The sequence below is a fragment of the Semicossyphus pulcher genome, unplaced genomic scaffold (assembly GCF_022749685.1).
Source record: "Semicossyphus pulcher isolate SPU_LCO1_2020_fin unplaced genomic scaffold, fSemPul1.0.p SCAF_28, whole genome shotgun sequence".
Classification (NCBI taxonomy): Eukaryota; Metazoa; Chordata; class Actinopteri; order Labriformes; family Labridae; genus Semicossyphus; species Semicossyphus pulcher.
In genome coordinates, this window is record NW_027211702.1 from 545,623 (window position 1) to 558,359 (window position 12,737).

Consider the following 12,737-nt stretch of genomic DNA (forward strand, 5'->3'; position numbering starts at 1 on the left):
TATCTCTTAAGAATTGTCATTAAATCGTTGAGTGTATTAGCGAAGTATCACATGCGTTTTTGCCTTATTTCTTCATTCTGTGGTCTTCCCTCAGCTTACAGTGCCTTGTTATACCTGTTGTTGAAACCTGTTATAAATTACTATATGTGAATAAATAATGTCTTCATACTGATTTGGAGTGAATTCAACGGCACTAAGACTAACACACGTAAAATACCAATTCCACAGTTGAAAGGATAATTGTCATGACAAACATTCTGTTGTTGTTATCGTCATAAACGATATTCTACCTGGAGGACCTCCAGAGTCTTCAGGAACTTTCCTGTCATTACCACAGCTGTCCACAGTGTGGCGCTGTCTATTAAGAGTGCTGGATATTTTCTGTATGCTCACAGCAATTTCTCATCAGAGATCTCAAGAGATCTTGAAGATAGAGGTATAGTTTATATTGCTTATTTGTGTATGTTTTCATAAATAATATTTTAACTAAGAGGAAAGCAGTGCATACATTATGTTGCTTTTAAATCAATAATCATATCACATTACTCAGATCAATATTCCTGGCCTGCACTTTTTAATCATGTTTACTGGAATATATTGATCAAAGTTATTTTGTTAGATTTCTTAACAATCTCAAACTTTACGGTATTTTAGCTTAAAAATGTAGGTAAATTAAACCAACAAGCTTTCTCATGTGGGAAAATGCTGCTTTAAAAGAAATGACTTCCGAGGATGTAAAGTAGCTATTCGAGTATGTATTAATATGTATGCGTTTTACATTTGTATAATCTTTATAACCTGTGTCATCGCTTGGGAGCATGAAATGTAATGTTAGCACAGCACTGAATGGATGTAATCCAGTCCCTGTAGACTGGATAGACAATAAAAAAAAAATCTAATAAATGTCCACTAAAAACAATTGTAGATGCAGAATGGGGGTTAGGGGGGTCCTCCTATCCGAATCGTTCCCACAGTTTGTTCTTTTTTAAGGTTAGTGGGAATGGTGAATAAGAAAAACAAACTTCGATCACAAACATCCTGGGTAATGATGAACATTTTCCTGTCTTTGATAAGATAAATCCTGTCACACGGGAGGTTTCTCTATAGAGATATTTGCCTACACAAAGACTAACTTCAATCAGTACATTACCGATGATGTGCCGCATGGATGTCTGTTTGAAACAGGCTGCAAAAAGAAGCTCCTTTCCCTTTTTATGAATGAATGCAGCGTCCCCGTGATTCCGTCAGCCAATCAGCAGCCGGCACCTGCAGTCCTTTGCAGATCTGCAGCAACAAGAGGTCACAACACTTGAAAACGTGGAGGGAAGAGCACAGCAACGCGCAGCAGCTTTAGTGGGATCATCAGGCCTTCATACGCACATACAGAGACACTGGAAAGGAGGTTGTTAGTTTTTCATAGATAACGATGTCGCTGACAAACAGCAACACCGTGGCGGTGGAGAGACGCATGGATCTGGCATCGCTCTTCTGTATGATTGGGCGGCACGGTCCCGCCGTGGTTGTGGCTGTCATAGCGTTGGTATCCGTGCTGGCGGGTTTCATCATCTACCGGACCGTGAGGGGGAAGCGGAGGAAGGCCACAGCCGCAGCCGCCGACAGTGACGGAAAGAGTCCCGGAGAGGAGGGGGACGCATCGGTGATGCAGCCGAGTCTGGAGGAATCTTACAGCTTCGTGGAGGCAACAGGTAAAAAGATCCACAAATAATGTTATCATATTTTTAGGCTACTGCAGTTTACAGGTGACGGAACAGCTTACTATAGGAATTGAATCTGTAGGTGATATTATTTTAAGCCCTCTGCCTTACTAAATCAAAGTTACAACCAAGCACTGCAGTTCCAGTAGGCTACCACTCAGACACCATAGATCTAAACAGGGTACAGCAGATGATAAAGAATGAGTAGGCTATATTAATATCTGTCTGCGTAAGGTTACAGTCATATTATAAGGGATAGGAATATGCTTTCATAACGCAGCCTCAGTAGCCGAAGCCATTATTTACTGTGGACCATTAGGGAGGTATAGATACAGTAATTAGCTTAGTGCAAATACTTTGTAAGTGGAATACAACTACATTAACTGAAGTATGCCTAGGCCTATACAATATTGCTACTTAGTTTTATTAGGATCCATTTATCTGGCAGATGGTGTTTCTGGTGGTTAAAGATTAATATAAAAAAAAAACAAGATCATTAAATGATCATATAAAATTTGACATTTGTCTATTATAGATTAAACTACCCATCAATAAATAATAGATAAAATATTCTCGACCTGTCAATCTTCAATGGTAAATTATATTTACAGCTGAATGCAAATGTAATGTTAGTTTTTTTTTTTAATTTGCTTGTTTTTTTTCTGGCATTTAAATTTTGCTAAGAACAGCATACTATATACCTGAATCAGCTTCAGACACAGTGAGATGAAATTGAGTTATACGGGAAAACAACATAGATCCTGGCCAGCCTATCCAAGCTGTCATTGGGCAAGAGGCGGGGTACACCTTGGACTGGTCGGCAGTCAAATCACAGGGCTGACACATAGAGACAGACAACCTTCACGCTCATATTCACACCGGGCAACAGGCGATTTAGAGTTACCAATGAACCTAACGAGCATGTCTTTGGACTGTGGGTGGAAGCCGGAGTGCCCTGAGGGAACCCATGCATGCATGAGGAGAACATGCAAACTCTACACAGAAAGGCCCACTTCGTCCAAGCCGGGGTTCCAATTAGGAACCTTCCAGCTGTGAGGCAAATGATGCCTCTGGAAATGATTAAAAGAAAAACAAAACTCAATATAGGCTATTACAAATAATTTGGAAGTCAAGTATTTGTAGAAAGTATTTTAGGTTAGTATACAGAATTTCAATTTTTTTAATGAGTTTTTTTTTTCTTTTATCTTGTTACAGAAGTGAGTGATGAAGGCTCACCAGAAGTGAAAGAGGATGTTAATCTAATTCAAAGTGATCTCAAAATCAGGCACCGATGTGCAGCTGCTGCTGCTGCTGTTGAGAAGAAACCTCCACCTTATTTTACTCCCAAGAGTTACATCCAAGTACAAGAAAACAAGCATACCACTCCTGATGACATAGAGGAAAAGGCAGTTGTGTGGGACTCTTGCAGAGTTGCAGAGACAAATGCAAAAGAGGCCAGCCAAAGCCTTCCAAGTGATACTTACACTGAGGCCGAAACGGTGGAAGAAGATGCTGTTGATAACCATCAGGGTTCAACAGATGACATAATCGAGGATGACATTGAAGAGGTCCATGTTAACAAAAGCTGTCTGAAGGAGCCTGAGGTGATTAATGAAGTGAACCACAAGGAGGAAGTAAAGGTAAGCAGCCTTTAAAAGATTGTAGCCAATAAAAATGTCAAACCACAGCCAGGAGAGGGTTAGCTTAGCACAAAGACTGAACAACAGGATGATACATCTAACCTGGCTCCGTCCAAAGGTAACAAAGTCCATTTACCAGCACCTCTAAAGTAAACAAAATAAACACATAATATCTTGTTTGTTTAATTCCTCTTAAACCTGAAGTGTAAAACAAAAACTTGCACCTGGCAACTTTGGGGTGACATCAAGACTCAAAGAAGTCACTGCACCCAGCCAAGAAATACTCCAGAACATACAGTAGGCTTATGTGAAACCACAAATTGTTGTTTTTACAAAGAATATGTTGTATTTTTTACCCATATGCCTTAGAGGTTCTGGTAGGTACATTTTGTTACCTTTGACAGAGCCAGTATGATGCCAAGCTAACCAGAGGCATGGCTATAGCTTTATATTTATTTTACAGATGTGATATTGATAGCAATTTTTCTCATCTAACCCTCAGAATGAAAGCACAGATGACTCTGTAACTTTAAAATAAGTTCTTCCCAATTTTTCGGAACTATTTCTTTTAACATTTGGAGCACCAACCAAGTGGGATTTCTGTCTCACCTACATAGGCATTTCTTGTAGACCTCATTCTTTATGTGGTTTTAGAACAGCACAGCATGGAATATGATCCACTTTCTGTTTGTCTGATGTACTTTAATGTATTTAATGTCTGTAAAAGTTGCACCTGAATATATACATTTTCTATTCATGTGTCTAGGTGTTAAAAGCAGAATACCAAGATGTGCTTGTGACCACAATCAAGGATGCTTCTGGCAGGAAAACCATACAAGAGGAGGAAAACAATCATATGAGTGTTAATGATGATGTTGACAAACCACAAGATGATGAAGCCACAGTTGAGACAAACACCGTGGAGTCCATTCATATTGAAGACACACCTGCCCCTTGCATCTGTTATGCCAAAGACGAGGAGTTTGAGGAAAAAAATCCAAATAGTTTTGATTGTAGTATTGATGGCAATAATCAACTCCCTCCAAATGAGGAAAAGGGATATCAGTGTGAGGTAGAAGACAAGTGTGTAGACTACCAGCCAACCCCTCAATTAGCTGAGATGCAGTCCACAACAATAGAACAAGAAACAAATCTACCATCTACGCAGCAGGACCAGAGTGATCATGTGACGGACAAGTTTATGCCTCTCATTCAAGATAGTAATTGGGATGAAGAAAGTGTTCCAGCTGTGGAAGACCACAAGAATGACCTTACAGCTTTTGACACTCTTTCACCATTCAACGAGAAAGCAGTACAGATTGAACAAAATGTGGACGGTTTAACGTGTAGTAAAGAGGACAGTGTTCTTTATGATGACGCCCATCAAGTGGAAGAGAAAAGACTGACTTGTAACGACATTGCTGCCAAGCTTGAAGAATGTGAGAGCTCAAGTGTTGAAACCATCTCTGCTCTGTCCTGTTTGAGCGAGCCCGTAGAGGCTGACACTAATGACGATGGTCTGGCAGGTGTCACAACAGATGCAAAAGCCAAATTTTCAGGCATTGCAGATTTCCCTGACTTTTCATCTGATTGTCACCAACAACAAAAAGAAGATGAAATTGCCACTTCTCTAGATGAAGACAGCGATTCTACTATTCTCAGATCTCAAATGCCATTGCATGAGACCGACAAGGAGCCTGAAAACAACAAAAATGACCCAAATGTGGTGTTGGCGGAAGAATGCACTGACCACATGTATGAGCCTGATGTTCAATCTTGCTTTGAAGAGCAACTAAGTGTTGATATGATAAGAAATGAAGATTTTGACAACGCTGCTGGGCCTGATGTTGTTGGTTGTGTTGGTGAAAACCTTACTTCCCCTGTAATGGCTGAGGAAATATATCTTCCTCTTGTGTCCTCTTGCTACAGAGAGCAGCAAAGTGCTGAAATAATAAATAGTGAAGTGTCTGACCAAGCGAGTGTTGCTGCTGTTCCTGATACAGATGAAAACATAACTTCCTCTGAAACAGTAGAAGTACCGTGTCCTCACCTACCATCAATTTGCCAAGACCAACAATGTGACCAAATGGAAAATGAAATTTTGGATTTGACGGGGTTTACTTCTGCTCCTGACACACCTGCTTGCAATGATGTTTGCCTTTCTGCACTTTTAATGGCAGAAGAAATATATTTTCCTGAGGCGTTGTCCTTCTCCCAAGACCAACAAATAGACCACATGGAAAATACAGAAGCTTTTGATGAGACGGGGGTTAGTTCTGCTCCTGACACACCTGCTTGCAATGATGTTTGCCTTACTGCACATCTAATGGCAGAAGAAATATATTTTTCTGAAGTGTTGTCTTCCTCCCAAGACCAACAGTGTGACCACATGGTAAATACTGAAACTTTTGATGAGATAGGGGTTTCTTCTGCTTCTGATGAACCTGCTGGCAATGATGCTAACCTAACCGCTCTTTTGATGTCTGACGAAGCATTTTGTCCTGATGTGGTGCCTTCCTCCTTAGAGCAACAAAGTGATCACATGGAAAATACTGAAACTTTTGATGAGATGAGCATTAATTCTGCCACAGATCTGCCTGCTTTTGACAAGGCTAACATAACGTCGCCTACAATATGTGAAGTATCCCAATCTGCCATGTTGTCTTCCTGCCAAGACCAACTAAGTGACCAAGCTAAAAATTATGATTTTACTGAAGTTACTATCGGTGCTGCTCCTGTCATGACTGTAGACATTAGCCCTCCCACATGTCCAATTTACTTGCCGTCTTTCGAGCAAAGTGAGGTGGGGGATAATGACTTATCATCTCCGGGTGTTGGTAAAGAAAGTGGGATTTCAAGCATGGCTGTCAGCCCTGATTTGCAAGATCCTAGACATGGGTTTGACATGACTGATGAAAATATGGTGGTACCCGTGATGCATTGTGATCCTCCAGCTACCGTGGCACAGGTGGAGTCCAAGAAAAGCCTCTTTGCTAATGATGTAGCTGTATCTTACAATTATGAAAATACAGCAGGTATGGTATTTGGTCCCTACCCATCACGTCACCCCCAGCCGCACACAGATTGGGCTAAATATGAATCCTTTGCAGCCAATGAGGACACTTTTGGCCATGAGATTGAGGACAGATACCACAGAGAGATGGATCAGTTTATGGCACAGATTGTAGACAGTGTTACTAGCCTTGCTGATGAGCTAAAAGAGGAGACGGACAAGGAAGCTGTTGAGGAATTAGAAATTAAAGAGAAGAAGGCACAAGTAAGTGTTGAAAAGAAAGCAGGAACAAAAGAAGAGGAGGAGAAAGCAGTAGACTGTGAGAAGACCGAGATTAGTATCATGGAGGCGACTATGGACAATAATGAATGGATCACAGATAGTAACTACCAAGTCCTTCCCTGGATGACTCTTTCTGCCCCATCTATTGCCGAAGACCAAACAAAATCCATCCAGCTTCCCACTGAAGAGTGCTCTGTTGTAACAGATGTCTCTTGTATAGATACAACAGATGATCCACCTTCCACTGAAACCAAACAAAGAAGCGCCCTCTCCCTTGCCGACGAAAACTCTGAAAATAACAAAAAGGTTGTAGCAGTTCAGCCAATGCCCCAGAATGTTAACGTGACCTTCTGTGTCCATTATTTCACCCAGTCACCATACCAGACGGTGGCTGTCACAGGGAACCAGCAGGAGCTGGGGAACTGGAAGGGAGTCATCCCGCTCGAGAGGGCCAAGGACGGGCACTGGGCCACGTCGGTCAGCCTGCCTGCAGAGAGCCATGTGGAGTGGAAGTTTGTGCTGTTGGACAAGGGGGAGGTGTGTCGCTGGGAGGAATGTGGCAACCGCCTCCTGGATACAGGCTACGGAGACGACATGGTTGTGCACAAATGGTGGGGACTCTTATAGGAAGTGAAATGATAGGAAGATTGAGACTGGCGTGTAGAGTCAGCTTTTAGTACTGGATACTGGAGCAGAATAAAGATAGATTTTGTACAGCCTGTCACAAGACTCACATGATTAAAATGACACCTAGTCATTTATACTGTATTAAAATTAATACATAGAACGTACTGATATGGTACCATTGTGGGTCAAATGACACCATGAAGAGATTTATAACAATTATTTTATTTTAGCAGCAATTAAATATCTTTATTTCAGTTCTGAATAAAAAGTATGTTGGCTAAAAGTACTTTAATTTGAGATTAATGGTCAAGCAGAAAGGCTTCAAACTAATTTTTTCAAGGTTTTGAAAATGGAAGATTTTTTGCTTTAAATACCTTTGAGCTTTGGAGTATCTGTCAGACAGCAAAAAAAATGTCATCTTGGGCTGTCAGATTTTGTGTATTTTTCACTTATGTCTTATATTCCATTGACTAAGATGTCAAATCAATATTTGCAGGCCTACTTTGTTTGTAACATGTCACTAGCATCAGATTCACACTGAAAGAGCCTCTTAAAAGGAAAGTTTTAAACTTCTTATGTTACCATACTTAGCCCAGATTCCTAGATGTAGTTTGACCCCAAAATTTCTAACACCGTGATTACTGGGACAAAACAATAAACTAGTGGGACTTTTCTCAGAGGATTGCCCTCGTATGGCCAGTTATTAAATGGATCTTTCCGGGGAACTGAAAGGATTGTCATCAAAACACAAAAGCATTACATAAAATATCTTCCTTTCTTCTGTGGCAGTATCAATGATTATGCAAACGGCACCTCTTTAAAAAAATGGGTGATTTAATGCAAGTGTTTAATTGTATAAATGGAGAGTTTCTTGTATTGTCTGTATGCTGCTTGAAAACTCCCAAGAATCTATGAGAAAATGCACATAGTTCACTTTTATTACAGCAATAATCAAAGCAAAGCAATATTTCTCTATACTGTGTTACCCGTGTTTTATCAGGTATTTTAATGTGTTAACCACTAAACTGTGATGCAGTTGTAACTTTTATGCTGCTTTCATCTAATGGGACTGCATGCAGTATTGTTCCATTGTTGTTCTATGAATGTGCCTTTAAAAATGATTTTTCTATAATGTGTTATAATGCATCAATGTGTGGCTTTTCTTTTGAAAACACTGCTGGTCATCATGTACTTACAGTAAATTCATTATTTTCTAAAAACTGATGCTGTCAGTTTAGTGTCAAGTTTCATTTCTTAATCAGTGTAGACTATAGTCTTTATATCGCAGATCATATTAGAGTATCTTATTATGCAACACTGTGATGATAACACTACTGTTGGATGTTATTAAGGTAAAGTTGTTTAAAGAAATAAACAAATTTTCTGTCCTATTTCTGAATATGTTTCTTGTATATGGTAATATATATTAATACAATGGTGAGCCTGAAGCTAAAACTAATGACAAGTTCCCCGAGCTGTGTGGAAACGGGTTCAAGTTAGGACAAGACAGATGTGTTTGTGTGTTTGACCTTTGCAGATCTCCAATGCAAATTGAATTGTTATATTTTAAGTGACAATGATTTATAATTGAAAATGTCAAGTCCACTCTACTATTTTTATATCAAGAAACATCCTGTTGCTGTCTAAATGTCTCTGAATTCTTAACTGGGGTTCCAACAGTTAAATAACACAGACAGACTATGTCCTGTTGGGTCTTTTTGAACAAATACCTGACCTAAATCTTTTTTTCTTTAAATGGTTGTGATTTAACAAAAACCATGACCTTGTTTTTTGTCCAGCTGGCTCAAAGGTGGCTCATGCAGAGAAAGCATCATTAGCAGGCGTATTTTCATGCCATCTTGTCAGTTCCACTCAGCAACATAGTGAAGGTGACTCTGAAAAGAAGCTGCTCTTTATCTTCCTGTCCAAGGACTTGTGATAGTGAATAGTTCTGTATACATATGCAAAGAGAAATATTTGGTCTGTAATCGATTCATCTGCACTGTAACGAGCAAGAAGCTTATGAGGTTATTTCATAGATATCAATGGTTTATTGGCAGTCCAGTTTATTACTCATAAATGACTTTAAAGACAAATATTGAGTGTGAATGAACAATAAGGCTTAAGAGAAATAAAATAAATACACACAACAGAAAAAATGAAACTGAAAAGAGTGAATGCAACACATACATATCACCAGCCTAACAGAAGCACAAACATGCTCCCCATGTAAATGTGTCATGTGAAATTCGATCCCTGCTGTCGTTCCATATTTGGAAGACCCCTCCATCGAGTGACCATTTCTTATGGGAGCCTCCCCTTGGTTATCAACCCCTGAACCTTATGCAGGATAATACCATGAGCCTCTTAGCCAAACAAGGTCGCAGGGACTCACTTCATATTGGGGTCAATAGAACTGTGGCCACCTGTAAGTTCTGGATTTCTGGTCTTTCTCAAAACAAGAGTTCAGGGAACTGTTTGCCCCAAGCAGAGAGCCAAATATAACAACAGATGATGTTATCGAGACGCTCTGTTTTCGCTGAAAGCCTTAGATGTCAGGAAAATGCTCGATTTGTGAATCAGATTTTTATTAATAACATAAACTGTCTTTTTGAATTGCCTATAACACAGAAAAACATTAAGATGACCAACAAGAACAAGCTGTTTTAAAGAAGATTCCTAATAAAATACTAGAGTAAAAAACATTACAAATTACTGAAGTTAAAGGGAAACATTGATGTGATCTCCTGGGTCATGTGAGATGGGTTTGTGAGTGTAAACGCAGCACCGTTCCTCACTAGTGCTAATGTGATGGCTAGGGGGTGTGTGCACTTTCTAAGGTTGAAGGTAATCCTTAATTTAGACACAAGTCTTACAACTGACACCACACACACTCTACTTATAGATGACTCCCTCTCTCTTTGTGTGTCTTTCACTATCTCACATGGACATCCGCACAAACACACACACCATTCGTCAAACATCTAAACTGTTAAGCCACTGTTGGACCTATGTTTGATCTCTGTTAAGGCAAAAGTCTTAACGCTGAGTCATAGGTCAAATCCTGAAACATCCCTATGTCAGGCCTATCACATGCACATTAAGGTTATTTTTTTCTTCTTTAAGAGAAGTAGAGTTCATCCTCATGAATTTTTAACTTCCCAAATATTAAATATTTATGTCAAATCTGCATGGAATAAACAGAAGATTTTATAATGGACAGGCACTTAAAAAAACTCAAATCTTGTAGGTTTGTTTGCAGGTTTACGTTTACATCACTGTCTCTTTTTCACCTCCGTACACCTTCTTTAATGCTTTATGTGTAGGCACTTTTAAAGGCCATTTCTAGTGCTAAATTACAAGCAATTTGTCCATTAAATCATCCTTACTGCTCTCATGGAATAATTTAACAAAACAGCTCTAAAAACCCACTGTACAATACCTGCCCAGCACCAAACAGTAGATAGACTGTTAGAGCAAGATATTTTCCTCAACATTTAAAACAGACCAGATAAGGAGCTATAAGAGAGTGAATATGAGATTTATATTCACAAGCTGGCCAGCTGAACGATATTGTTAAACTATTACTACTTAATGTTTGAGTAAGGAACTGGTTGCTTACAAGTTTGACATATTATCTTAATATTTCAAGTCACCCCCAAGTGACCAAAAAACTATAAAGTCTGTTTGTGTGAGTTTTTAACAAAAGCACTGTGTGGTTTAAAATCTGATTTACCAAACAGAAATGTGCCCCAAATTTCAAACAATAGGCATATCAGAATTTTAAATATATTGTGTATTGGGATAATTTGTGTTATGGTGTGATTTAATGAGATAATTAATTCCAAGCAGTTTAAATTGGTAATGTGGCTGAGTGGATCTCATGATGCCTTTTCATGTATCAAAATGCTGTTTCAGGGAAAATTTTGACCAAGTGAAATTCAGAAAGTGAATCATTAAAAACAATCCTCAGGTGACCATTGGCTTATTTGTTTATTTGTTAGGATCCTCATGAGCTTTGCCCTAAAGCACGGCCACTGCTATTCATTATCACTAAGGTTCTGCCCCTATCTGGCAAAACGTATGTTTGCTCTGCAAACAACCTGCAATAATGTTCTGTCTCAAAGGTTTAATGTTCCTCTCTCCACAGAGTACTGGTTTGTTGCCCAGGAGACTGAAACACAGTGATACTAAGTCCCTGTTGGATCGGCAAGTGTGAAATTCTCTTTAAGTTAAGTCTGCTGTCTCCTCTTACAGAAGGCAAGCAGACAGACTAGAATACAGCTTTCCACTTGAACTTTGCCCTAGGGAGATTGCATGACAATATCAAAGTGTATTCATGTTTATAAATGCTCACTGTGACTCCCATTCTCTTTCTTCTTTTTCTCTTCTCTCTGTCCCTTATTCATTCCAGTTCCTGTGTCAGATTTCTTATATATTCTGCCAGAGTCTATGAAAAGCAAAAAGGATTAAACATGCTTAATTTTTGTTAATACTCACTGGTGTCACTGGCTTCTTTTATCAGTGATACGAGCCAGAATGGTGGGCTGTGGAAAATGTTAAAATGTGTTATAACAAATTAGGCCATTTTATAGTGAAACAGAAACACGATCATAGGTTGTTTAAAAGAGAAAAATAGATGGTTGTGGTTTGGGTGTGCCACACAGGCAAGCTATTTATAAAGCATACCAGTCCTCATTCCTGTTCCACACTGTGGGATCATTCAGTGACCTTCACTGGAGACTGTGGAGCCTGCTGACTGTGCTACATGGCCAAAAGGGGAGGAGCAATGAGTGCGGGTTAAACTGGAGCAGAAGGAGGTTTATTTTTTAGCACTGATGCTAAATCTATTTGGCATTCAGATGCTTAAAAAAAACCCTGCAAGTTACAAGTGATAAGCGAAATCCATGATGATTTATACTTACACAATGTAACAATATAATTTCAATGTAATTGTTTGGGAATGTCATTCTTTGATTTCATTATTTTTAGTCTTTGGATTTTCTTAAAACCTGAAATATTGTCAATAAAATGCACTTCTTCTACCTTCAAAGCACAGGTGCACTTTGTCTATCTAGGTGCATGTTTCGGTAAAAAGGCATCCTCTGTAATAACTAGATCAGAAAGCAGAGTTACAGCTCTTCTGGATCCCTGCCATGGTGGGACAGCCCTTCACCAGTGATGTCATTTGTAGCTGTCCCAGAGGACACTGCAGTTGTGAGCTGAATGCAGTGTGCGTGTGTGTGGGTGTGCAGATATAACAGTGCAGTGTGCCTGTGAAATGTGGGTGCAAAGAGAGAGCATGAGAGCGAGAGGAAGGCTGGCAGAAAGAGATTAAAACTGCACACAGCTGCATACATAATGCAAACAAATGTGGAAGAGCTTTGAGTTAAGGCTTCCTAAAAGAGGTCAGGATATAAAATATTTACAATAATCAGACATTTTTGTCGTTCACACAGA